Raw genomic sequence first — 17334 nt, 5'->3', positions numbered from 1 at the left:
CAGGGGTGTCCAGAATGAATGCTCTGATGATGCAGGTTTGATTGAATTGGCAGGTTGGGACATAAAAGAAATCCGAGATGGACAGGAAAAAGAGGAATGAATGGAAAGAGTGCGGGCAGTGATTAAAGGGGAATCGGAGAGTTATCAGTCATTTCTGAATGTACCTCGTGAGAAGTTTTTTATTGAAAATGACGTCTTATATTGTGCTTACGAGAAGATGGGAGGGAAATTTTATGCACGGGTAGTTCTTCCTCCCTCTTTGATCAAACTAGCCATCCACATTGTACATGCAAGTCTGTATGCAGTTCATTTATGGATTGATAAAACACGTGAATCCTTCTTTTGGTTAGGAATGAAAAAAAATCTATAGAGAATTATATAAAAGGTTGTCATGCTTGTAACTGTTTCAAAGAACATAAAAACGCTGTACGTGAAGCCAGAAAGTGGGTTTGATTCCTATTAAATTTTATAAAGTGCATACGGATGTAGTAGGACCATTTTCTACTGGGATAACGCAACATAAGTATATATGTGTATTTGTGGATGCATTTACTCGGTACACTCATACTTATGCAATGTTGGATAAATTTGCAAATACATTAGCCCAGGCGCTGGGCTCTTTCATTACTAGGTTTGGTTGCCCGAATATTTTGATAAGTGATAATGGTCTTGAGTTTATAAATAAGGTGGTGGAATTGGTCACGCACTTCATGAAAATTGAACACTTTTCAGTAACAGCATATAGGCCTTCAGCAAATGGCTTAGTAGAATCACATAATAAGGAAGTAGTGCAGATTTTACGTTACTTAGTGGCAGAAGACCCCCTTCATTGGCACGCCATGCTTCCTACAGCTAAGCTAGCTTTGAACATTGCATATAATGCTTCGCTCATGGACACGCCTTTCTTTTTAGTGTATGGACAGGATCCTGTGTTACCATATATGGTACTCATTAATTCACAACAATTGCCAAATTATTCAACTGAGCAATACCATGTATATTTATCAAATCTAATAAAGTGAGTAATGAACACCACTGAAAGGTTTTTGAAAAGAGCTAATGAGAATCGCAGCTCTAAGTATGATGGTTGGTTCAAAACCGAACGGGTAAAAGTATTTGTGGGCGATCGTGTGTATTTGAAACGATTACATCCTAAGAAACACAAACTAGAGCCAGCGTATTAGGGTCCGTACCAAGTAAAGATGGTTGAGTCTAACACAGTTGTGATACAAAGCATTGTTAATGGCGTAGTGTCTGAACATCATCAGGTACACATACATGTGGTACCTGAAGAGGTAGTTTTCAAATGTGTTCCTCCTTACCCCTGCATACGTGAAATCCCTCGAGTTGATAAGTAGAATTTTTTTTCCTTTGCTGTTGCTGTTGTCTGAACATACCTCATTTTTTCTTTCAACGTGTTCTACATAAACATGATGTTAGCAATGTGTTCTTTTATGTTGAAGGTAAATATATACACAAAATGTTGTGGTAATTTTGCTGAGTGTGGAAATAAGTATAACATTGCTGAGTGAACATAAAAACAATCAGATGTTAAATAGGTCAAGTGAGATCCGTAAGGCGGATTCTGTATTATTCATGTATTTATATGATTCCTGGTTGCTGGGGCCGGGGCGGTTCCCGAATGTCAAGTGGCTTCGGGATTAAAGTTCATCCTTGAGGATGGGCAGTGTTAGAGAATTTGTAGATGTGAATACCTTATACTTAATGTTATAAGAGAAGGGCGGGAATATGAATGATTTACTCAAGAAATCGGCTAGTGGCCACCGGTTGAAAGTTGCAAGTGCAAGTGTTGTAGTAATTTAAATGAATAGTGAAACGCTGGTGGTGAGTTGTGTTGCGAAATTGTGCCGTAAACCCATACAGGTAAATTCGAGGGATGAAGGACTATCTATTCCTACCCCTGTCCCGCCCAAGAAGCCCGTATTTCCCGCAAACAGAGGGAGGTTATTGATGAGGTTATGCAGACCTGATGGTATGATTTTTTTTTCTCATTTTGGGTATTCTGTGTTTTGGTTGCAGAGGTCTTAAGAAGAAATGAGTGGAATTATTTACATTGTGTTGTGTACATGTTTATATGCAATATTTAATTCTCATTTTTATTTGTGAAAGATGTGTTATATTTTGGGGCGATATATATATATATATATATATATATATTATATCGCCCCAAAATATAACACATCTTTCACAAATAAAAATGAGAATTAAATATTGCATATAAACATGTACACAACACAATATAAATAATTATATATATATATATATATATATGCACACACACACACACACACACACATATATATATATATATATATATATAAATATATATATATATATATATATATGCACACACACGCACACACACACATATATATATATATATATATTATGTTGCATTTCTGTTTAGTACATGCCATGCCCATTCGGGTTGGAGTGTCCTCCATATATCATAGACTAGTGAGGGCGAGTGCGCACCTCCTCCCGGAGTGAAGGAGGGAGCTTGGGGGGGAGTAATGTCTTAATTCATGTATATATGTGTGTGTTTTACGTCAAGGTAAATAAACTCAATATTCATGAGTATTCTACAAAAATCTATGATTTGCAATGGTTGCATTTTGGTAACAAAGGGAGTAATTAGTTCCCGGTGAGCGCTCGAGTTGACAAGTCCCTCACCTGAGAGGGTAGCTGCGCACAGTGTACTTACGAACGAACCTTTTGTAATATATGAAGAAAACTTATATGCCGACGTCTCATTATCCGTCTGTACGGGTCATATATATATATATATATATATGATAAGTTTTGCACATTTAGACGTGTTTTTAATATTCAAATAAGCCATATATATTTTTAATACATTAATGTCTGGATTCTCTTAACGACGTCGGGATCAGAGCCCCAGGATAAATCACACAAAGACAAGAGCTTGTGTCCGGCTGGGAATCGAACCCTGGTTGGCAAGCTTGTATAGACAGTGACTAAACCACTTGGCCACGAAGAAAGATAAAAGTTGATGACAATTCTTCTGTACTTATACCTGTCGAATTCAGATGTTTTGTACTTAGAATTGAAATCAACCCATCTTTACCATCGTAGCTAATTGGTAGTTTGTTACTTGGCATTCGATTAATGATAGATTTTGCACATTTAGACGTGTTTTTCATTTTCAAATAAGCCATATATATTTTTGATACATTAATGTCTGGATTCTCTTAACGACCTCGGGATCAGAGCCCCAGGCGAAATCACACAAAGACAAGAGCTTGTGTCCGGCCGGGAATCGAACCCTGGTACAGAAGAATTGTCATTAACTTTTATCTTTCTTCGTGGCCAAGTGGTTTAGTCACTGTCTATACAAGCTTGCCGACCAGGGTTCGATTCCCGGCCGGACACAAGCTCTTGTCTTTGTGTGATTTCACCTGGGGCTCTGATCCCGAGGAGTTAGTAGTGTTGGTGAAAATACCAAAACAAGGAGACCTGACTGATTGCAATAATTACTACGGTATAACACTTACGGCAGTTGTTATGAAAATATATAGTATGCTTATTCTAAAGAGACTGGAGAGAAAGAGAAAAAGCTGAGAGATGAGCAAGGGAAAAGTTGCACTGACCAAATGTTCATTTTGAGACATGTACAGCAATGCATAGAATATAGATATCCCCTTTTGATGGCATTTGTGGACTATGGAAAAGCATTCAAATGTGTGCACTGGCCAATTTTGTGGAGAGTCCTGCGTTATTATGGAATTCCTCTTGAATATATAAAGTTGATGTAAGTGTGTTCATGAGCATAGCAAGTGCGAATTTATTTCCAGTGAAAAGCGGAGTACTCCAAGGAAATATATTGTCACCTATGTTTTTTATCATCCTTATAGATTTTGTAATGCGTAGAACAGTCACAGATGGTGGAGAAGAATTGGACTTTATTGGTGATAGGAATTTAGCACACCTAGAGTAAGCTGATGATGCTGTCCTTGTTAGCAGAAAACCACAAGATTTCCAATACTTGCTTACCAGAGTGCATGAAATATCAGACGAGGTTGGGCTCAAGATAAATAAAGACAGAGATGATGAGAACAGGGTATGCAATGGAAGATGAAATATCATTGGAAGGAAAAAGGATTAATGAGGTAGAATCATTTAAGCATTTAGGAACTATGATCTCCATTACGGGGTCTTTAGAATCAGAATTCAGTGAAAGATTGAAAAAAGCAAATCAGACAACGGCTAGGTTAAGTAAAATTTGGAAATCAGATCGCCTGAAATTACATATAAAATCAGACTATCTATCGGTTTAGTGAGATCGGTATTACTCTTTGGACATGAGTCATGTTATGACAATGAAACCATCTCCAATAGATTAGATAGATTTAATGACAAAACCCTGAGAAGTATATTGGGAGTTGAATGGCAGGACAGTATTAGAAATGCAACTATAAGAGAGATTACACGAGTGCCATATGTGGATGAGATCATAATGAGGGGTAGGTGAAGGTGGTTTGGGCATGATCTTCGCATTCCCCAAGAGAGATTAGTTCACGAAGTTAGACCCAGGCCTACATGACTGAGGACTATGAAGCGCGAAGTAGGAGATGATGAATGGCGAAGTATGGAATTAAAAGTTGAAGATAGAGACGACTGGCGAAATCTAACCGAGGGCCTTCAAGTCAATAGGTGTAGGAGGAGGAGATGATGATGATGATGATGGTATATATATATATATATACATATAATTATTGCCAGTTATGCACAATAAAGCTAATTTCATCCCGCTCCAGCATAGCCTCATTTCAGTCGAGATAAAATTACTGAACCGTTGCATTTAACAGTTCCCTTGAGGCCTCAGTGAATCGTGAAAATTAAAAAAAAATAAAAATAATCATAAAAAGCACCTAATTTTGATGCATGAGTTATAATTAAACCAATGATTTATGCAAAGTAAAGGCAAATGAATGCCGAATTCGCACTGGGTTCCGTTTTATTTGCTTCCATACGGATGCGACATTATCATTATTATTATTATTATCATTAGTAGTAGTAGTAGTAGTAGTAGTAGTAGTAGTAGTAGTAGTAGTAGTAGTAGTAGTAATAGCTGTGGCAGTAGTAGTAAAACTCCAAAACTTCAAACTTGCAACCAATTTTTCTTATAATTTATATAGAAAATATCTGTTTTGATGTTGTTACTCTTCTCTAAATATTTTATTTTTATTGTTCATAACTTCTCATATAGTTCATCTATTTTCTTTCCTCACTGGGTTATTTTTCCTGTTTCAGCCCTTGGTCTTATAGCATCCTACTGTTCCAACTAGGGTTTTAGCTCAGAAAATAAAAATAATAATAATAATAATAATAATATTATTATTATTATTATTAGTAGTAGTAGTAGTAGTAATAGTAGTAGTAGTAGTAGTAGTAGTAGTGGCTCAGCTACAGCCCTAGTTGGAAAAGCAGGATATTATAACCTCAAGGGCTTCAACAGGGAAAGATAGCCTAGTGAAGAAATGAAATAAGGAAACAGATATATTATTGTGCCTGGGAGTTCAGAACCCTCAAGCATGAGAACTCTAACGTAAGGCAGTGCGAGGTTTAATTTATTTGAGCGGTCAGACGAAATATCCCACCATCACCAATCCACAGTTGCCAGGTGGTGATGAAAATGACCAAACCCCAGTCATGAATAAGGACAGGTCTGAGTCTTTGTCCTGCTGTGGACCAAAAACGACTGTATTTGTTGTTGATAATCAAACTCAATCATGGGTATAAAGCAATCTTCATTAGACAAGACACAATTATAAAGTTTTAATCAACCTAGGAGATTTCCGGTTGTTATTAAACCCTATAATTATTGTCTGCAATTTTATCTTTTGTAATTTATTCACCGTAATTCTTGAGGATGATACACATCTGGCATTAACTCCCACTAATCATCAGCCTGCAAACTTTGTACTTTTTAAACTTTGATGATTTTTTGTTGATTTTTGCAATGTGAATCCTGCCATTACTGCAAACTCCACAGTTGGTGAATCAACTTCTGTATCTACGAAGAAACTTCCTTCTAATAATAACTTCCAAAACTTCAAGTTTGTATCGTAAACAAGAAGAGCCGGTAATTTCCTACCTACATAGGTAAACATCACCGTGTTTTACAAATCCATGCAATCTGGATGTTGCAAATATACATTTCCAACATTAAAGAAAATATGTGAAGTTTGTTGGCGTTGTTTGTAAGATGATTATTGCTATTCCGTATCGTTTGTTGGTTTAGTTTTATATGATTATTTTTTTTTTTTACTTTTAAAGATAATTAATCGAACAAACGGACAGCTTCATAGATTAAAATAATTAGTTTTGAAAACAGAGAGGAGCAGTGGATGAAAAAGTAAAGATTTGTCATTATTTTCATTAAAAAATAAAAATAATTAAAAAAAATTTTATCACATACTAACCCAAATAAATAAGTCTAAAGATAAGTGTTATGCCACGTCACATCGTTTTAAGTTTTTTCAGTAGCAAACGGATGATCACTAGCATGTTAATTACAGGAAAATTTCATTATAAAATAATATATAATCAAATTTCCTAGAATTCGTTACATCGTCTGATAATGACGCAAATATCCCTATAGATATCTTAAAATGTTCTGACATAAGATTCATCTATTCCTTGTCTTTTTAGGCTTTTAGTACTGCTGAATTTTCAACAGAATCAAAACCTTTCTCATTGGGCGTCGTTTTATGAAGAATCGAGAACATTTTTGATAACTTAAGATTTCAGAGACTTTAAAACAAATATCTATAATCTAGGAATTATCTAGAAGATAAACAATATAAATTGAAGGGTTTTCATTACTGCTGAATTGTTTAAAAGATCAAAAGCTTTGTCAGAATTAGTCGAGTCATGAAGAAATAAGAAAATTTTCAATACTTTACAATTCCTGAAATTTAAAAACAGTATTTTTTCTTAATTCTGTGAATTGTCTAAAAAAGAAGGGGCCAATTACTTGAAAGGGGAGTAAAATTGCAATAATTAATCAATTTTACTGTTTTCAAGAAACTTCTTTCGTTGCCTTTTTGTTCTTTGGTGAAAGAAATTTAAGATAATTAAACCCTTTCAATGCATAAGTTTGTTCAATTAGTTTATAATGTGTTAAGCATTCTCTCTCTCTCTCTCTCTCCTCTCTCTCTCTCTCTTCTATTATAGAAAGTATAATGTCGAGTATGATAATTATTATTTATTTAATGCCATTATCGAAAGATACCTCTATTGCTGGACTATCTATCCATCAACCTTTGTATATAAGTACACACACATACATACATACATACATATATATATATATATATATATTTATATATATATATATATATATGTATATATATAAATATATATATATATATATACGCACACACACACACACATATATATATATATATATAAATATATATATATATATATATATATACATATATATGTACATGTAAATTTTTATGGGTGTGTTTGTATATATATATATATATATATGTGTGTGTGTGTATAGTATATATACGTATATTTATATATATATATATATATACATACATACATATATATATATATATATATACATATATATGTGTGTGTGTGTATAGTATATATATATATATATATATGTATATATATATATATATATATGTATATATATATATAAAAATATATATATATATATATATATAAATACATGCATTCATACATACTATTATTATTATTATTATTATTATTATTATTATTATTATTATTATTAGTAGTAGACAAACTACAACCCTAGTTGGAAAAGCAAGATGCTATAGGCCCAAGGGCTCCAATAGGGAAAATATCCCAGTGAGGAAAGGAAATAAGAAAAATAAATAAATGGTGAGAACAAGTTAACAATAAATCATTCTAAAACAGAAACAACGTCAAAAACAGATATGTCATATATAAACTATAAAAAGATTCACGTCTGCCTGGTCAACATAAAAATATTTGCTCCAACTTTGAACTTTTGAAGTTCTACTGATTGAACTACCCGATTAGGAAGATCATTCCACAACTTGGTAACAGCTGGAATAAAATCTAGAATACTGTGTAGTATTGAGCCTCATGATGGAGAAGGCCTGGCCATTAGAATTAACTGCCTGACTAGTATTACGAACAGGATAGAATGTCCAGGGAGATATGAATGTAAAAATCTTATGCAACATGCATAATTAACTAATTGAACGACGGTGGCAAAGATTAATATCTAGATCAGAATAAAAAATTTAATAGACCGTAAGTTTCTGTCCAACAAATTAAGATGAGAATAAGCAGCTGAACACCAGGCAGGAGAACAATACTCAAAACAAGGTACAATGAAAGAATTGAAACACTTCTTCTGAATAGATTGATCACCGAAAAATTTAAAAGACTCTCTCAATAAGCCAATTTTATGTGCAATTGAAGAAGACACAGACCTAATGTGTTTCTCAAAAGTAAATTTGCTGTCTAGAATCACACCTAAAATTTTAAAAGAGTATTACAAATTTAATGAAAGATTATCAATACTGAGGTCCGGATGTTGAGGAGCCACCGTCCTTGACTTACTTACAATCATACTTTCAGTTTTGTTAGGATTCAATTTCATACCCCATAGTTTGCACCATAAACTAAATTTAGCTAAATCTCTATTAAGGGATTCACCAACCGCCGATCCACATTCAGGGGATGGAATTGATGCAAAGACATATATATATATATATATATATATGTATATATATATATATATATATATAGAGAGAGAGAGAGAGAGAGAGAGAGAGAGAGAGAGAGAGGGACAGGTATATAAATCTACGCCTACTTATTTACATAACCATAAGCGACTAACCATATATCGACCTACGTGTTTGGATGGAGGTAATGTCATAACATGGTCAATATTTGGATTAATTATGGCTCTTGCTTCGAAAGGACGTTAACTTTTTGGAGGATAAACGCAACTATTTGCATTAATATCTGGCTCTCTTTCATTCAGTTTGTTTTTTAGTTTATAATAATAATAATAATAATAATAATAATAATAATAATAATAATAATAATAATAATAATAATAATAATAATAATAATAATAATAATGATAATACTATTTCCATCAAAATAACTTCTCCTTTATGTTTCTTTAAAATTAATTCACAATGCTTCATTAATCATAAAGGAAACATCGAATTATTGAATGATTTTTCAATATTCAGTTCACAAAGAAAGTAATTGCACTAACGTAATGAATATGTTATTTTTCATCAGTATATAACTGCGTAAGTAGTCCTCTGGAAATTATTAATAATCCCAAAAAAAATTATTCAGTTATCCAGTTAAATGGTGAAACCAAATCTAATGACTATTTTTTTCATTTTTCGGACTTTGACCTATTTTGAATCTAAAGCTACTTTTGGATGAATTTATTTATGAAATTTTTAAGTAAGATCATTAATAAAGATTATCATAAAATACATAGTATTAATGAAATTTCATTTTAATTGACTTCCTGAATTAGATCTAAGTTTTCTTTAAACCTGTTTAGCTTTTAGTTTGTGATGTCTGTATACTGAGAGGGTACATCAACTTACAATTCGATCTTTATATAAAAGATTAAAATCGAGAACTATTGTTTATCATAAGAAATTGTCTGCCCAAAACCATCTATTCTCAAACCTAACCTGAAATAGAAAGATACATACTTTCCATCAATGTGAAAAAAAATGAGAAAAAAATAACGCAAAAGTCTCATTAACAAAATCTTGGAATATATGGAGTAACACTTTTGTGCAATTAATAATAAGAAGAAGCTAATGAGTATACTGTAATGAACTTTACAGTTTGGCGTCTTGGAAGAAAACAGCTAAAAAGAAAAATAATGAGGTTCTGAGAGCAACTTTGAACTATGGAAAATGTTGTAGTTTCTGAAAACAAAAGATCTATGTATGTTATTACAGCTCCCCTCATAGGTAATTAGAACAGATGCTCTCTCTCTCTCTCTCTCTCTCTCTCTCTCTCTCTCTCTCACCAACCTAGGTTTAACTTTGCCTCTAAGGCCAGCTCTGAATCTTCAGACTGGGACCGGATCGCTATTAACTCTCCTACATTTTCATGTTCCTGTTTTTCTCTTTTTATCAAGCCTTCTGTCCAAACTCTCAAACTTCGAACGGAGGAATCCCAGGGTGACAGGGATCGTATGAATGGGATAGTAATAATAGTGCCCCACAAAGCACATTCGTAACATGTAATAGCTGACCACTCCCTTTGACCGACCCCTGGTGAAATAGGTTCAACTGCTCATGAGGTTGACATAGCTTTTGTGCCTTTTTGGAGTCCTGGCCAACTAAAAAAACAAGTTGCTGCTTCGTGGTAATACTCAGTACTACATAAGAGTCTGGCTGTACTTGGATGTCTGTAATTATCCCAGTAATGGCTGGCCTTCCGCTGTCAATCCTGGAGAGAAAACAGGCTTCTGCCTTGCGCTGCTCGGTTGGGAGCTGCGGTACGTTAGGGACAGCCCGACTTTGTGGAGACTTGTCTGTTGGTTTGGGAGCACTTATGGGAGGTTGGGTGCAGAAAAGATGGAAAGTCTGTTGGTGGGAGCACTTAAGGGAGGTTGGGGACAGAAAAGATGGAAAATCACCCAGGATTAAGCGGAGGCGACAGCAGGCGGGTAACTATTATCCACCCCCGCTTCAACCTTTTTTTTTTTTTACACTAGTGGTCACAAAGCTAGTAATTATAAAAGTTATTAGCTGAGATTTCTAAACAGACACGCATTAGATAATATAACAGAAATTTAAAATGACTGAGAAACTGAAGTCAAAGTACAAATGTGCAAAAGGCCGAGTAAAAAATTGGTACATAGACTTCAAAGAAAGGTGCTCTGCAAACCTGCACCGTAATAATGTATGGCTGTTCTGTCAGCAGGAACAGGAAATAAGAAAAAATTCAAATTTGAAAACCAAGAACTAAGAATACAGTTGTTAGAGATCATGTCCAAGTTCCAACAGTTAGAAACAAGGGACAAAGAAGTCATAAATGATGTGGTAGAAAATGGGATTAGTATCATAGAAATACATAATAGGGTAAAATCAAGGACAGAGGCTAGAGAGGAAATGACCAACAAAAGCAGATAGTCCATGAAACCCCCTAGAGGATGGGTAGCTAAGGGCAAGGAGATTCAACAACAGCCTAGAAATGTAATTATCACCAATAACAGATTTATCTCCCCCCCACCCAGCACAGGAAGATGAAGATGAACCGTTGTTAATTAGAGACTTTATGGTGAAGGAACAAGGGGAGCACTTAAGCCTCCAAAAGAGGAGAAAGTTCAGGTCCTATTCAGGTGGCAATGCACAGAAGATGGTAGAAGAGGTCAGTAAATCTATAATAGAAATCAAGAAGACTACTATAATTGTTCAGCCAATCGGAGATGACCTATTCCTAAGAAAGGATACTGCTGGCCAAACAGAACCATTGGTTAAACAGCTATTAAAAAAAAAAAAAATGGCTATCATTAAGACCAATAATACTATAGTAAGTCTAAGGCACCAGGCCCAAATGATATCCATCCACGCGAGGTTATAGAGCTAGGATTTTTGCTGAGACTGGTTTCTACAGCAACATCGCTAAATAAAACTACATCCAAAAAGGGCAATTAAATATTTTGTTAGGAATCATATGTTAAAGAAATTCCATAAATCCCTAATGACGATTTCTTCGGAGAAAACCTCTGAAGAATATGAAGAAGTTAAGTCATGATATCCTCACAATGTTTCTCAGAAGGAGAGGAGGCAAGTTTAGAATTCTCTTTTTATGGGAATTCTAAAACAAAAATTTCTTGCCTGTTGGATTTAACGATGTGGAGGTCTTCAAATGAGATGATATTGTTGCGTTTGTTTGAAACTCTCTCTCTCTCTCTCTCTCTCTCTCTCTCTCTCGCTCATATATATATATATATATATATATATTATAATGAATTAGTTTTGTAAGTTGCTGTGAAGATCCAGTAAGGGTGATTCAATAGATCAACCTCATTACATTTAAATCACACACACAAACACACACACACACACATACAAACACACACACACACACACATACAAACACAAACACACACACACACACACACACACATATATATATATATATATGTATACACATATATTATAATGAATTAGTTTTGTAAGTTGCTGCGAAGATCCAGTAAAGGTGATTCAATAGATCAACCTCATTACATTTAAATCACACACACAAACACACACACACACACACACACATACATATATATATATATATATATATATACATATATATGCCCCCTGTGGCCGCGGGGGCATAAAACAATTAGATTAGCGCCAACGTTATCCCTGCGTGTCGTAAGAGGCGACTAAAAGGGACGGGACGAGGGGGCTGGGAACCCCCTCTCCTGTAAAAGTATCCTGTGAGACAGCAACAAAGAGATGGAGCTGGGGGGAGAGTGACTGCTCCCCGCACTCTAGTTTTGGGGTGTTTGAATGTGCGTGGATGTAGTACGATAGAGAGTAAAAGATGTGAGATTGGAAGTATGTTTAGAAGTAGAAGGATGGATGTATTGGCCTTGTGTGAGACAAAGATGAAAGGAAAGGGTGAAGTGATGTTTGGTGAAATGTCTGGTAGAGTGTCTGGGATTGAAAGGGGAAGAGCGAGAGAGGGTGTGGCTTTATTGTTGAGTGAATGGATGACAGGTAAAGTAGTGGAATGGAAGGAGATATCATCTAGGTTAATATGGGTAAGGGTTAGGTTGGGTAGGGAATGTTGGGCGTTTGTCAGTGCGTATGGGCCAGGTAGTGAGAAAAGTGAAGAAGAGCGGAATGAGTTCTGGAATGAATTAACTAGGTGTGTAGAAGGACTGGGTAGAAGGAATTATGTAGTTGTTATGGGTGACTTGAATGCTAGAGTGGGTGCTGGAGAGGTAGAAGGTGTCATTGGGAAATATGGCGTACCAGGTGAAAATGAGAGTGGTGAGAGACTGGTAGATATGTGTGTTGAACAAGAGATGGTAATAAGTGCTAGCTTTTTTAAAAAGAAAGATAAAAATAAGTATACATGGGTAAGAGTGGCAAATGGAAGAGTAGTAGAAAGGGCATTAATGGATTATGTGTTTATAACTAAGAGAATGTTTGGAAGATTGAAAGACGTGCACGTGTTTAGGGGTATGGCTAACGGTATGTCTGATCATTTTTTGGTGGAAGGAAAATTAGTTGTAGCAAAAGAGTGGGGGAATAGAGTAGGTGGATGTAAAAGGGAGCTAGTGAGGGTTGAAGAGCTAATAAAACCGGGGGTAAAAAGTAAATATCAGGAAAGGTTGAAATGGCATATGACGAGGTGAGAGTAAGAGAAACTGGTAATTTAGAGGAGGAGTGGAAGTTAGCAAAAGAAAATTTTGTTGGGATTGCAAGTGATGTATGTGGCAAGAAGGTTGTTGGAGGCAGCATGAGGAAGGGCAGTGAATGGTGGAATGAAGGAGTGAAGGTAAAAGTGGAAGAGAAAAAGAGGGCTTTTGAAGAATGGCTGCAGAGTAATAGTATAGAGAAGTATGAAAAATATAGAGAGCAAAAGGTGGAAGTAAAGCGCAAGGTACGTGAGGCAAAGAGGGCAGCTGACCTGAGGTGGGGTCAGGGACTGGGTCAGTCATATGAAGAGAATAAGAAGAAGTTTTGGAAAGAAGTGAAGAGAGTAAGGAAGGCCGGCGCAAGAATTGAAGAGACAGTGAAAGATGGAAATGGAAGGTTGTTAAAAGGAGAGGTGGCAAGGAAAAGGTGGCCGGAATATTTTGAAAGTTTGCTGAATGTTGAGGATGATAGGGAGGCAGATATAATTGCGGTTCCAGGTGTTGAGGTGCCAGTGATGGGAGATGAGAATGAGAGAGAGATTACAATAGAGGAAGTGAGGAGAGCACTAGATGAAACGAGAGTAGGAAAAGCATCGGGTATGGATGGTGTGAAAGCTGAGATGTTGAAGGAAGGGGGTGTGACTGTACTTGAATGGTTGGTGAGATTGTTTAATGTGTGTTTTGTGTTGTCAATGGTACCAGTAGATTGGGTCTGTGCATGTATTGTACCACTATATAAGGGTAAGGGAGATGTGCATGAGTGTTGTAATTCAAGAGGTATTAGTTTGTTGAGTGTAGTTGGAAAAGTGTATGGTAGAATACTGATTAATAGGATTAAGGATAAAACAGAGAATGCAATCTTGGAAGTACAGGGCGGTTTTAGAAGAGGTAGGGGTTGTATGAATCAGATTTTTACAGTTAGGCAGATATGCGAGAAATATTTAGCAAAAGGTAAGGAGGTGTATGTTGCGTTTATGGATCTGGAGAAAGCATATGATAGAGTTGATAGGGAAGCAATGTGGAATGTGATGAGGTTATATGGAGTTGGTGGAAGGTTGTTGCAAGCAGTGAAAAGTTTCTACACAGGTAGTAAAGCATGTGTTAGAATAGGAAATGAGGTGAGCGATTGGTTTCCGGTGAGAGTGGGGCTGAGACAGGGATGTGTGATGTCGCTGTGGTTGTTTAACTTGTATGTTGATGGAGTGGTGAGAGAGGTGAATGCTAGAGTGCTTGGACGAGGATTAAAACTGGTAGGCGAGAATGATCATGAATGGGAGGTAAATCAGTTGTTGTTTGCGGATGATACTGTACTGGTAGCAGACACAGAAGAGAAGCTTGACCGACTAGTGACAGAATTTGGAAGGGTGTGTGAGAAAAGGAAGTTGAGAGTTAATGTGGGTAAGAGTAAGGTTATGAGATGTACGAGAAGGGAAGGTGGTGCAAGGTTGATTGTCATGTTGAATGGAGAGTTACTTGAGGAGGTGGATCAGTTTAAGTACTTGGGGTCTGTTGTTGCAGCAAATGGTGGAGTGGAAGCAGATGTACGTCAGAGAGTGAACGAAGGTTGCAAAGTGTTGGGGGCAGTTAAGGGAGTAGTAAAAAATAGAGGATTGGGCATGAATGTAAAGAGAGTTCTATATGAGAAAGTGATTGTACCAACTGTGATGTATTGATCGGAGTTGTGGGGAATGAAAGTGATGGAGAGACAGAAATTGAATGTGTTTGAGATGAAGTGTCTGAGGAGTATGGCTGGTGTATCTCGAGTAGATAGGGTTAGGAACGAAGTGGTGAGGGTGAAAACAGGTGTAAGAAATGAGTTAGCGGCTAGAGTGGATATGAATGTGTTGAGGTGGTTTGGCCATGTTGAGAGAATGGAAAATGGTTGTCTGCTAAAGAAGGTGATGAATGCAAGAGTTGATGGGAGAAGTACAAGAGGAAGGCCAAGGTTTGGGTGGATGGATGGTGTGAAGAAAGCTCTGGGTGATAGGAGGATAGATGTGAGAGAGGCAAGAGAGCGTGCTAGAAATAGGAATGAATGGCGAGCGATTGTGACGCAGTTCCGGTAGGCCCTGCTGCTTCCTCCGGTGCCTTAGATGACCGCGGAGGTAGCAGTAGTAGGGGACTCAGCAGTATGAAGCTTCATCTGTGGTGGAAATGTGGGAGGTTGGGCTGTGGCACCCTAGCAGTACCAGCTGAACTCGGCTGAGTCCCTGGTTAGGCTGGAGGAACGTAGAGAGTAGAGGTCCCCTTTTTGTTTTGTTTTTTGTTGTTGTCGGCTAACCCCCAAAATTGGGGGAAGTGCCTTTGGTATATATATATATATATATATATATATGTGTGTGTGTGTGTGTGTGTATATATAAACTAGTTTCTTAGCTCCTATGTTGCCTGATATCTTTCGCAAGTTAGCAAGAAAAGGTTCTTCTTTACAATTGTTGAAAAATTGGTAATGTTGCTCCATTATGGTAAATGTGTATGCGATAGCTCTGGCCCTGCTTATTACTTCCTAATTTCCATAACTCCCCAATTATCTAAAGTTTTCGAATGTCTTTTGACAAAATCTCCAAACTTGTATGGTGAAGGTACGCATTTTAGCTTTCGCAAAGTCCTTGTAGCATGTGATGCCATTCTTACAATCTACAAGGCTCTACAGAGATCCCTTGATTTTGGTTTGGAAATTTGTTTGATTAGATTTTTATCGTATTAATCATGAGGCCCTTGTTTTCAAACCTGTGCTATGGGAATTTATGGGTCTTTTATTAACTATTGAAATTTGAAGCCATAGATTGCAGAGAGTAGTGGAGGAAAGACATAATGAATATAGGAATAGGGTATCTGGTGTTCTCAGTTGTTATTGTCCCATTACTTTTCATACTATGGATGCCTGATGTGTGGTTTAACTTAGTAAAGAGATTTGTGTGGTAAATATTACTGCTACTACAGAATTTCCTACTTGGCATCTGATAATAAAGAATGGATGGAACTTCAAAAGTTAAAACTTGTAGCCAATGAATTTTATGTTGAACAGGCTGCCATAGGTCTCTTTTTGTAGTTTATATATGAAATATCTGTTCTAATTAATGCAGTTGCTGTTCTTAACATATATTTTAATTGTTCATTACTTCTCTTGTAGTATATTTATTTCCGCATTTCCCCCCATCTTTGGGCTATTTTTTCCCTCTAGGGTTTTACCTTTCCAGTAATGATTAAAATCATTATTTAGAATTGGAACCACCAACATAAATAGATAGATAGGAATAATGTTAATATAATTAGGAATCGGAGTGTTGGCTGCCCTGTGTCGATGTAAACAAACCTCCGACAGGGCTACCAACAGCACCGAATAATAATGAAATGTTATTGCCGTTGTAGTGTGTAACTACAGTTGTAGAGACATAATTATAAGTCTCTCTCTCTCTCTCTCTCTCTCTCTCTCTCTCTCTCTCTCTCTGTGTGTGTGCAAGAAAATACTGTACATAAAACAGAAAAGTTACTGATTCGGATATAAAGGGACATTAGACTAAATCAGTCAAGGCAGCCAATAGTGGCAAATAATAAACTTTATTATCCTTATAATTCTAGTATTCTAATAATTTATTGTGATTATTTTTTTTATTAAATTTTATTACACCAATTACACTGCTATTAGCAATAAGAAATAGGAGTAGGTGATATCGCTGGCTGTCGTCAGTCTTTTGCTGTTGTTTTGAAGTCAGACTTCGTGTCTTGCACCGTTTTTGTTCAATCTTTTTTCCTTTCATTCGGTTGATATGACGTCAATTGAGCATTCCAGTGAGATTGTTAATCCTCCGTCGGTGTATTTGTGCCGTTTAAAGCTAAATTTTATGCTGGAGTATCACGTGGGCACAGAAAGTTGGATTAGCATAGTGAACTTTCTTTTGATTATT

Source organism: Palaemon carinicauda, chromosome 32 (assembly GCF_036898095.1).
Source record: "Palaemon carinicauda isolate YSFRI2023 chromosome 32, ASM3689809v2, whole genome shotgun sequence".
In the NCBI taxonomy this organism is placed as follows: domain Eukaryota; kingdom Metazoa; phylum Arthropoda; class Malacostraca; order Decapoda; family Palaemonidae; genus Palaemon; species Palaemon carinicauda.
Note: the sequence above shows the minus strand (reverse complement) of the source record.